This window comes from Loxodonta africana, chromosome 21, assembly GCF_030014295.1.
Source record: "Loxodonta africana isolate mLoxAfr1 chromosome 21, mLoxAfr1.hap2, whole genome shotgun sequence".
NCBI lineage: Eukaryota > Metazoa > Chordata > Mammalia > Proboscidea > Elephantidae > Loxodonta > Loxodonta africana.
The window spans coordinates 38,785,107-38,797,589 of NC_087362.1; positions in this window are offsets into that span (position 1 = coordinate 38,785,107).

Consider the following 12,483-nt stretch of genomic DNA (forward strand, 5'->3'; position numbering starts at 1 on the left):
CCTCATGTATTGTTATCTACTACCTTAAAAAAAAAAACTACCTTAGGGATCAGCAAACTTTTTCTATAAAGGGCTAGATAGTAAATAGGCTTTGTAGGTCATATAATCTCTATTGAAACTACTCAACTCTGTTGTATTGTGAAAGCAGCCACAGATCATTCATAAACAAATGGGCATAGCTGTGTTCCAATAAAACTTTATTTACAAAAATAGGTGGAGGGCCATATTTGACCCATGGCCTGTAGTTTGTGGACCCCTGCACTATATGATCAATTATAAGAAATCATGTATGCAAAGCACCTAGAGGCACTGCACACATGTAGTGTCCAGTAAATGTTAATTTGATCTACTTAGCTTGATATGAATACAGTTGTATAACTTCCAAGGATTTAAAATTCAATGGATACAAGTTTAGACTGGCATAGCAAAAGTTTAGAAGCATAGACCTTAAACACTGAACAAAGTTTAGAGGGATTGGGGAAAAGGGATATTTTTACTTTTAACTTTATTTCCTCCTGTGTTGCTCAGATTCTTTTTTTTTTCCAATGAGAGTGTTTTACTATTGTAACAAAAAAAGAGGATATTTTAAATGTATATGTTTCAGACTTTTTGCTGACTCAGAAAGAATGTTTCATTTTAATCCTGGGCATGTGACTTATTTGCATTTTTCAATAACCAGCTGCAGTTATGATTCAGGATTGTAGCCTGAACCACAAAATAACATTGAAAGTGTTTAGAAACAGCCTGCAATGCTTCGAGGAAGACAAGCTCACAACTTCCTCTTCTGAAGTTTTAGCTGACAGAGGCATTGGTAAATGGGAGGGTAGTGGTCTTTGAAGATCTGCCTTTGCTCATCTTTCTGTTAGAGCCCTTATCACATCACACTGTGCCCTTTTTAGCCTCCTGTGGGCAGGCAAGGCACATGTGCCACATAGTAGGCACTTATAAATGCTTATCTAGTGAATGCATGAATTACCGAACCTTCATTTCCAATGACTAGCACAGTGCCTGGCTTATATACGCAATCAGTAAACAAATACATTCGAGACTGAATTGGATGGAGCAAACTGGAGGTGGTTGATAGCATTTTATTTACAGGCACTGTTGCCTGGTTGCCTTATTTCTTTCAGGTCTCTGGGGACATGGCTTCCCTACTAGAATTACAATAAAGAGACACACTTCCTGAGGCTTCAGGGCTGTTGCTGTGACAGGTGAGATTACCTTGTGTTGGGTGATATGATTAACCTGAATTAACCCGAGACAGCGTCCTGCAAACATTATCGTGAAGAAAAGAGATATCAGTGTCTATTGTCTGCCGTGGTGATAAACAGAGTTTTTCATCAAGCTTCCGTCTCATTTATTGTTCACTGCTGGGTGCTTTTTTCCAAAATAGAGAAGTGTAAAAATTCTAAATGCGGCTGTGTTTTTTTCAGATATCAGTTTTTATCAGCTCCTGATTTCTCTCTTCGTTTCTTCATGGACTACGGTTTGATTACTATCCATCTACCAAGATGTCAGTCAAATATCGTATGTTCTTTGTAAAAACAGGAATAAAGTAGCCCAACAAAATGATAAAAAAAAAAAACCATGTTTTAGCACAACAGCCTTGTTTGGGCTTCAGGACCACTGTAGAAATCATTAGATAATATCTTCTTTAGGGACTCAGCATCTTCTCCACTAGATTATGATCAGGCCAGTGGCGGGGAAGGGTGGGGGAGAAGTTTTGTTATTATTTGTATCAGTTTACAGTAACTTGTGAATTAGAAGCTCACAGCCGAATGAGTATTTTCAGCTTAATGGCAACGATTTATCCAGCACTTCGACTTCTTCATGAGAGTCTGCATTGACAGATGGACATTTCTCCAATGCAGGTACGTTCTGTGTAGCCTGTTTCACGCAAGTTAGCATCCATCAAAAAGGAGAGCCAAGAGAAGACCATCTCTGGCTAAATAAGCGAATGCCATGAAAGGCCTAAAAACTGCAAGTTTATAAATGGTTTTAAAATGAAGTTAATGAGAACATGAGCTGGTGCATTTGTTTTTAAGCAGCAGTTTACTGGTCTGCTCCAGGTTTAACCCAATGAGACAGCCTGTGGCTTTTAGGGGAGAGCCGATGCTAAGAAAAAGTTACATTCTTGGCTTCGATTGCTTAATGATCAGGGAATATTGCCAGAGCAGGAGCATGTGTTTCTCCCAAGGTTTTCACAGTTGTCTAAGAGCAATTGTTGAAGATGTGGCTATGAATCTAGAACTACTCTGAAAGGAAGGAGCCCTGGTGGTGCAGTGGTTAAAGCACTCAGCTGATAACCAAAAGGTTGGTGGTTCAAACCCACCAGCTGCTCTGTGGGAGAAAAGATGTGGCAGCCTGATTCTGTAAGATTACAGCCTTGGAAACCCCATGGGATAGTTTTTCTGTATCCTGTAGGATCTCTGGGAGTCAGAATCAACTCCATGGCAGTGGGGTTTAGGAGAGAAAGTCAAAATTTCTCAGGAGCCAATAAGCTTCCTTGGCCATTGCTGAAATTCCCTGGGGGAAGTGGCAAGGAAAAGAGTTAGGATCTAATATTTTCGTCCCAAGTGATCAACATCTAAACTTTTCAAGTAAATCATAGCTTACTAGTGCTAGAAGGGAGCTTAGCATTCATCCAGTCCAAATATCTCTATTAAGAGAAATTGAGTTCCAGTAAAATAAAATAGCTTCTCTAAGGTCTCTCAATGAGTTGATGGGAGATCCCACCCTAGAATCAAGACCTGCCTCTAATTGCACCTGTCTTGGTCTAGTCCTGGCTTGAAGCATTGTGTCTCGCACACAGTAGTTGCTTGCTAAACCTTTACTGAATGCGTGAGTGAAGAGAGGATACTTTAACTTCTCTGGAATGAGGCAGGTAGGAATCAGAGCTGAGAAAACTGAGCAGAGAAAAAAACAAAGGACAGAAAAGCTTTCCAGAACAGAGAAAATTTTCTGAGAGGATGGAACTGTAGCTGAGAAAATAACAAGGAGAGGTCACTATGTCTTATCTGTGGCTGGATCAGACTGCCCACAGGGATGATGGCTTTGAGGCTGGGTGATCAGCTGGGCAGTACACAGAGATGCCTGAGATACATGCTAGGTGGCACAGTAGTTAAAAGCTCAGCTGCTAACCAAAAGGTCAGCAGTTCGAATCCACCAACAGCTCCTTGGAAACCCTATGGCACGGTTCTACCCTGTCCTATAGGGTTGCTATGAGTCAGAATCGACTTGACCGTAATAGGTTTGGTTTGGATTTATAGCTTGTACAATGTCCCTGGGTGGCACAAATGGTTTGTGCTCAATTGCAAACCTAAAGGTTGGGAGTTCAAACCCACCCAGTGGCACCATGGAAGAAAGGTCTGGAGATCTGCTTCCATTAAGATTACAGCCAAGAAAACTCTGTTCTACTCTGTAACACATGGGGTCGTCATGAGTCAGAATCAACTACATGGCAACCGGTTTGATTTCGGTTTTGGTAGCTAATACAGCTTGCCTGTGGCTGGAGATTTGGAGGTAGACAGATGTGAGTTCAATTCCTCACTCTATTGCTTGCCGTCTGTATGACCTGGGTGAATCCCAGATCTCCCTTGAGCTTCCCTTTCCCTGTGACCCTTCCCAATAAGTTAATTAACCCCTTAAAGCCTCACTGTAAACCAAAAAAAACAAATCCAACCTACTGCCATCGAGTCGATTTCGACTCATAGCGACCCTATAGGACAGAGTAGAACTGCCCGATAGAGTTTCCAAGGAGCGCCTGGTGGATTCGAACTACCGACCTCTTGGTTAGCAGCTGTAGCACTTAACCACTACACCACCAGGGTTTCCAAGCCTCACCGTACCTCCCACAGAAAGAGTTGTTTTCAGGGTTACCAACCACACAGGGGCTCAGTGAATGTCCATTTTTGGTGGACTCACTTCATTTTAGGAAGATAGTACTTGTTTGCTTTGTTGAGAAGAAAATCCTTGCAACATCCTGAAGTAACTATTCCTAATATTTTTCTAAATGAACAGAAAAATGGAATGTTTTACTCACAGGTGGTGTTTCAATCTACTTGTTTGATTTTCAAAAATTTTCTAGATTTTCAAAGTATGTATGAAACTGTGTTAGATTTGAGAATAGGAACCCCCTCCAAGCTAATGGCAGGTCCTAGGTGTCCAAAAGGCCAGCTTGGTCCCACTGCTCTCATCCCCCATGGTCCCCTTCACAATCCAGGCTGGCAGTAGCTCAATGTGGCTTGGATAGCATTGCACTGGCAACTTGAGTGTGATTCAACCAGAGAGAAGTCTTGGTTGTGGAAACTTGTCTTCTGCCAGCTCTCGTTGCCTGCTTCTCACAATGGCGATGCAAAGAGAACTTCTGTTTGTTTCTGCTTCTCACTGTCTTAACCCCAGAAATGATCACCAACTACCATTTATTTCTTCTATATTTTTTGAAAAAGTTTTCTCAAAATATAAGCAAACTTGCTCATTAAAAAATGCAGCATAATCTCACCCATAGTGTCAAGGAAAACAACCACTGTTGCCATTTAGCATGTGTACATGTGTAGAGATCACACTATGTACTTAATTCTGAAGATCTTCAGTTTCTAATGTGGAGCCTTTTTTCCCGTGGCTGTTAACCCTTCTTAACCCAGCCTGCATTTCTTAAGTGTTCAGAGCAAATGAGAAATGCCTTACCTCTCTTTCATTTATAATAGGGCTTTAAGTTTTAGAAAACATTTCCAAATCTTTATCTCTTAGCCATCATAACACTGTAAATTAGGTATGGGGCGAATATGTAATTTATCACTCAAGTGGGGTCACTTCTAGAGGTGAAAAGGGATGCTATTAATAATCACACCAGGACAACAGGTGTAACCTGGGGCTGTCCTGGGAAAACCCAGACATGGTCATCCCCAGCTAGGCAAGACAGGAGCAATCTCAAATTACAAATGAAGAAATGCAGAAGCTAAGTGACTGTGCCAAGACATATACTAGTAACTGGCAGTGCTGACCCAAGAACCCGCGACTTTGGGCTTCTAGTTCAGTGCTCTGTAAACTATACCCTGGTGCCTCTCCCAGGGATCTGCGGGGCTTTGTAAATATCCTCAGGAAATACACCTATTTTGCATATATCAAACTGAAATAAAAACATGATTTCTACCTCTTTCCTTCCTTCCTTTTTTCCTCTCTTCTTTCCTTCCTTCCCTCTCTCCCTCCCTCCATCCTTCCTTCCTTCTTTCAATTCCTCTTTTACCCCTAAGCCAGGTTACTGACACTGCATAAGAGGGCATTGTCTGAAGAAAGGCTCACCAGCAGGGATTGAATGTGCTTTTAATAAGAGGACATGCCATCCTTTGAATTCAGTCAGTTCCTGATGGATTGTTGTTATCAAGGATGGGCTGCTCAAAAGAATGGTCTTGTATGCCTGCATTAATGTCTTATAAGGCTAAAAGCTAATTTGAAATAACATCCATAATATACCACAATCACAACATTTAGGAGCAATTATCAAAATAAAAGGGCCCAAGAGAATTGGAATGTTTCAAAACCACCTCCCAGGTGAGATAGGAGTGAGGGACAGTCTAGTGCAAGCTGGTCCTTTGTTGCTCTTCAGTTTACAAAGACCATTCCCTGCTATTTTCTTCTGTGCTTTCCTGACCCAATCAAAGGATGGTCAGCTTTGGAACGCAACGAGAATCTCTGGGTGTCCCTAGGCAGCGGGGTGCAGGGGCAGGGCCCAGGAGGGGCACAGGGCACTCTGGATTAGGGCTTGAGCCCTGGATTTCACCTTCTAAAGACTTTGAATCTCAGCTCTGTCACCTACTAGCTCTGTGTCTTTGGACATGTTATATTTCCTAAGCTTTGGTCTGCTCATCTTTAGAAAGTGTGTTGTAAAGATTTTAAAAAAAAAAAAATCTATGAACACTGTTTATCACAGGAACTGACATATAAATACAGGTCGATATGCATTTTTGGCATATTGTTTTGGTCATTGTCAATTGTTTTCCAGAAACTGAACCAACACTCCCCCATATGGACACTGTGTTACTATCTGTTAGTACTCTTTTAGAGATTCTCCTCAAATGTCAACTCTCTTGGCCACTGCCCTGCAATTAGCAGGTGTGATTCATCAATGAAATCAATCTGGTGTTTCCACTGGACTCTGAAACAAGCCACTGTGATAAGCGAAGATTACATGGGCAATAACCTGCCAGCGTCCTTCAGAACATTTCACAGCTTCTTCGTAGAGCCCTGTCTCCAAGAAATTGTGTCCTAGCTTTGGTATCCGAGGGATGAGGCATCTGTCTCTCTCAGCATTTCCAGGGATTCACTAAGCATGTTGATGTCCTCCCAAAGCTGACCCAAATCTTCCTCAAGGATCTTCTGACTTTGGTAAATAATAAATGGGTCCCTCCTACATGAGAGCACTTTGCCCTGGTGCTGTCTTATTTAATTCTCACTACAGTCCGCTAAGATGCATGGACTTATCCCTCCTTCGTCCATTGCTTAAACACAAAGAAACTGAGGCTTGTTGAAGAACTCCAAGTTACACAACCGATAAGCAGAGAGCCATGCTTTGACATTCTGTTTGACTGTAAAAATCTATGTTATTCTTTCTTAATATTTTAATTTTCATTATTAAATTAACATATGTGTGTTATAAAAACTGAAAGAGTAAAAGTATAAAGAAGAAAGTAAAAATTATTCATACTTCTAGAAATCGTCAATATTTTCATTTTGCTGGAAATCTCTTTTTTTTAATGGCTGTCTATATTCGTGTGTGTGTGCATGCATGTGTGCATGTATGTAAAAGAGGAATTTGGCTATAATACATATTTTCATTTTGCTTTGTCATCCAATATTCTATTTTCCCCCATATCATTAACTATCATTAAACATCCTTAAAAAAATGATGGTTTACAGGCTGTGTAGCATTTTTTCATGTATGTGCTCCTATATTATATTTAATTTATCCTCTGTGTTTAGACATTTCTGTTGTGTTCAATTTTCCTCAATCATAAATATCACTTAGATGAAAATCTATGTTAAAAAAAAATAGCAACAGGTGGTTCTACTCGTTGTTGAATATCTACCATGCGTGTATACCATGTTACCTGCAGAATCATTTAATTTTATCCTCTTAACAACCTTATGACACTATAGGCCATGTTATTATTACCACTCTACTGATGAGAAAACTGAGGCTTCAAGAGGTGAAATGCATCATCCAGAGAGACATGGATTACAAGCGACCAAGGGAGAATCAAATGCAAGACATGCTAGTGGAATGTAGGTGTCCACTCCGACATGGCTTCCCGTCAGTCTCTGTGTTTGCTTCTGATACGATATTGTCAGGAGGCATCCCTAAGAGGGGTGTGCCTGCGTATAAGGACAGACACTCCTCTCTAGCCTCTGGTATCAATTGCTAAATTGACCACCATAACATATGCTCCCTCCAGCATGTGAGAAGCAATTAGTCCTCAGCACAGTGTCACTGCCCACTGGGAGGCCCAGCCTGCCTGGCTGCCCCAAGACTCAGAAAGTCCCTGGGGAGTGGAGCTTCCAGAATGGTCTGGCCATGTGAAGGTGATAACCCAGCTGTAGGTGCTGGGTAGTGTGATCATCTTCTGCTTAGTCAGCATGAGTGCATGTGTTTGGCAGGGGTCAGGGAAGGGATGAGTCTTTTAAATCTCTTCCCCAAACAAGTCCACCACCTTTGAAGTCGGAGCAAATATCTCAGTTTAAGGATTTTACTAGGAGAAAAAAAAGCTAAGTAATATTCCTCTAGGATATCTTGGAAACCAAGGAGAGAGGCAGGGCGAGACCATCCAGCAGTTTCGCTTCTTAGCCTTGACTGCCTCGCATAGCATCATCTTAACTTGGGGGATGAGCTCAGCAAAATGATCTTGCACTTGTCACCACCCTCCCCTCTGACCCCTAAGTAGTCCCATTAGACTCTGCCCTTAATCCCTGCTCCGCCTCTGCATTCCTTCAAAGACAAGGACATTTATAACACACACTAACCTTTCCCGTTCACAAGTGCTGCTAGCTGGGGTGCAAATGCTCTCTGCAAATTGATGTGGATTAAGTCCACGTCTTCCTCTCTGATTTCCCGTCACTGCCAGGACCAAATGCTCCCCATGTGTCCCTGAGGCTTACCTTTTGGTGAAGCGGGCTGTTCCCTGCTGATTTGTTTGCATTTCTCACTCTCTGTGCATGTTTCTGGGCCTCTCTTCAGACACATCGGCTATTGGGAGATGAGATTTCTTGCATAAAATATCCTTTTCTGGATCCAGCTCTTTATGGAACTCTTTTGAGATCCTACTTGCTTGGATTGTTGAGGTCTTCCCAAATTATTTCAAGGATTATATAATTGCTGATGAGTTGGCAGTCCTCAGCAAAAATTCTTCAACACCCAATGTCCCTTGTTTCCTTACTATACCAGGAAACAAGGGAACAAATCATTGCATCTTTCCCTCCTTCCTTTCTGTGCTATACTTTCATGGCTGATAATCATAGATGCATAAACATGTGACCAAGAAGGGGTCTCAAAAATCATTCAAGTCTATGCTGTCCAGTAGAACTTTCTACAATGATGGAATGTTCTATATCTGTACTGTTCAATGTAGAAGACACTAGCCACATGTGGCTATTGAGCGTGTACAATGTGGCTGGTGCACTGAGGGGGTGAATTGATAATTTAATTTAATTTAAATTTGTTTTCATTTACATTTAAGTAGCCACATGTAGCCAGTGACTACTATATTGGACAGTGCGGGTCTAGTCCAATTCTCCATTTTACAGATGATGACCAAAGGCCCAGGGGGAGGCCATGATCTGACCATGGATTCTTCCATCAGTGCAGAGCAAAATGTCTTCATTTTAGCCCCCACTTTAGTACTTTGAAGTAAGGATCGGCAAACTATGGCCTATGGACCAGTTCAAGCCCACTGCCTTTTTTGTATTTTTTTACATTTGTAAGCAGTTGAGAATATTCCGAAGATGAATAACATTTTGTGATCCATGGGAATTTTAAGAAATTCAAATTGTAGTGTCCATGAATAAAGTGTTATTGGAACACAGCCACACCCATTCATTTAGGTATTCTCTGTGGCTGCTTTCACACTACAATGACAGAATCGAGTGGTTGTGACAGATTGCATGGTCCACAAAGCCTAAAATGTTTACTTACTGGCCTTTAGCAGAAAAGGTTATCCAATCCCTGCTCTAATGCAGTGATTTTCCAAGCTTTTATTCCTCATTTCTAAGTGAAACAAAGAGTGTAGTTTGGGAAGAAGAGAAGAACATGTCCCCTGCAACTTCCCAGCATGGGGGGAATATTTGATATCGTTTAGAAATTAGATGTAAATGTCAAAAGCACAATAAATTGACTATTTAATTTGGGATGGGTAAGTTAAAAGCCTTGTGTGCAATGGTGTAAGCATTTCACGTTTTTTTCAAGATGGAGAATAACAACAGCTACCACATATTGGTAATCTGTGCTACACCCCCTGCCCTTAAACACGTGGACATGCCACATTTATAGCTAGGGAAGACACCCTATGTGACATTCAGATGAGCAACCCCACCCACATATAAAAAAAAAAAAATATAGACACAGTAAAATGTTCGTTGCCATCGAGTCAATTCAACCCCATGTGTGCGGATTGCAACTGCTCCATAGGATTTTCAAGGCTATGAACTTTCAGAAGCAGATCTCCAGGCCTTACTTCTGAAGCTCCTCTGGGTGGATTTGAACCACCAGCACTTAACCATTTGCACCACGCAGGGACTGCTCAAAATCACCCCAGATTAACAGTGTGTCAGTAATGAGCATTTGCTAAGGGCTGTGGTGCAGACATGCCTGACTGGGACATGTGTGTGGTTTTTAGTTTACTCCCTTAGGCTCCATGTATCTGTCTTTTCCACTCAAGAAAGTGGGCCAGGATGGAAGTGGGTAAAAGTGAGAGTATCATAGGGACGGAGTCCCTGGAAGGTGCAAACAGTTAATAAACTTGACTGCTGACCAAAAAGTTGGCTGTTTAAGTCCACACAGAGGAGTCTGGGAAGAAAGGCCTCATGATCTACTTTCAGAAAATCAGCTGTTGAAAACCCTGTGGAGCACAGTTCTACTTTGACACACATGGAGCCGCATGAATCAGAATCAACTGGATAGCAACTGATTTATCATAAAGACAGTATTGAATCTACTTGAATATATACATACACATATATATATGTTGTTGTTAGGTGCCATTAAGTCGTTTTCAACTCAAAGTGACCCTATATACAACAGAATGAAACACTGACTGGTCCTGTGCCATCCTTACAATCGTTGCTATGTTTGAGCTCATTGTTGCAGCCACTGTGTCAATACATCTAGTCGAGGGTCTTCCTCTTTTTTAGCCCACCCTCTACTTTAGCAAGCATGATGTCCTTCTTCAGGGACTAGTCCTTCCTGAGAGCATATCCAAAGTACTTGAGAAGGAGTCTTATCATCCTCACCTCCAAGGAAAGGAGCCTTCTGGCTGTACTTCTTCCAAGACAGATTTGTTCATTTTTCTGGCAGTCCATGATATATTCAATATTCTTCTCCAACACCATAGTTCAAATGCATTAATTCTTCTTCAGTCTTCCTTATTCATATCTAGCTTTCAAGTACATATGAGGTGATTGAAAATACCACGGCTTGAATCAGACATACCTTAGTCCTCAAAGTGACGTCTTTGCTTTTTAATACTTTAAAGAGGTCTTTTGCAGCAGATTTTCCCAATCAATACACCACTTGATTTCTTGACTGCCGCTTCCATGGGCATTGATTATGGAACCAAGTAAAATGAAATCCTTCACAACTTCAATCTTTTCTCTGTTTATCATGAAGTTGCTTATTGGTCCAGTTGTGAGGATTTTTCTTTTCTTTATTTTGAGGTATAATCCATACTGAAGGCTGTGGTCTTTGATCTTCATCAGTAAGTGCTTCAAGTCCTCTTCACTTTCAGCAAGCAAGGTCGTGTCATCTGCATATAACAGATTGTTAATGAGTTTTCCTCCAATCCTTAAGCCCCATTCTTTTTCATATAATCCAGCTTCTCTCATTATTTGATCAGCACACAGATTGAATATGTATGGTAAAAGGATACAACTCTGACACACACATTTCCTGACTTTAAACCACTCAATATCCCCTTGTTCTGTCGAACAACTGCCTCTTGGTCTGTGTACAGGTTCCACATAAGCACAATTATGTGTTCTGGAATTCTCGTTCTTCACAATGTTATCCATAATTTGTTATGATGCACACAGTCGAACGCCTTTGCATAGTCAGTAAAAGACAGGTGAACATCTTTCTGGTATTCTCTGCTTTCAGCCAGGATCCATCTGACATCAGCAATGATATCCTTTGTTCCATGTCCTCTTCTGAATCAGGCTTGAATTACTGGCAGTTCCCATTTAATGTACTGCTGCAACCACTTTTGAATTATCTTCAGCAAAATATTACTTGTGTATGATATTGTTCAATAATTTCTGCATTCTGTTGGATCACCTTTCTTTGGAATGGGCACAGATATGGATCTCCTCCAGCCTGTTAGCCAGATCGCTTCCAAATTTCCTGGCATAGATGAGTGTGCCCTTCCAGCATTGCATCTGTTTGTTGAAACATCTCAGTTGGTATTCCATCAATTCCTGGAGCCTTGTTTCCCACCAGTGCCTTCAGTGCATCTTGGACTTCTTCCTTCAATACCATCAGTTTTTGATCATATGCTACAAGATTTTAAAACCTCACAGCAACCCATTTTTAAACTTTCATACTTGAATTGTTATAACTAGAAATTATTTGAGATTATGGTGGTTTTGTGCATTGGCACACCTTGGTTGGGAATTGCCACTCTAGAAAGGTCTCTAGAGTTTCCTCCCCCAGGCATTTACTGTGTGCCTATTGCGTGCTCAGCACTGGAAGTACGAAGGTGATGGGCACAGCCCTTACGTTCAAGCTGCTCACCTTCTAGTTCTGTGGATAAGGTAGGTGCTTGCGCCACCCTGATCCAAGGCAGCAGGGGACAGGACCAAGAGGACTGCACACCTGGGGCAGAGAGGGCCCCCCTCTCCTGGCCTTCCCTCCTTATCAGCCTTACCAGCTTGCCATCTATTGCTTCCTTCCCTCATCAGGTAGTAGCAGCACCATGCAAGGGAAAGCAGAAAGTGAGCAATGTCCAAAGGAAAGGAAGGCAGTCATTACGGAACTAGAAAATAGAACTGAGCCAAAGGAATATGGTTCTGTCCGTGCCTTGTCTGTACTCCAGACTGTTAACAAGGACCTTGATGAAGTGCCTGGATCAGGAGCCTACCTTCCCCACTTCCCCAAACAATAAAACCAAACCAAACAAAGAGCTCATCAAGTCCATAAGGCATAGGGTTTTGTTACATTTCAATTCTCATGGTTAACATTTCCGCAGTGATCAGTCTGTCTCATGAATCCTGGGTGTCTTCCCT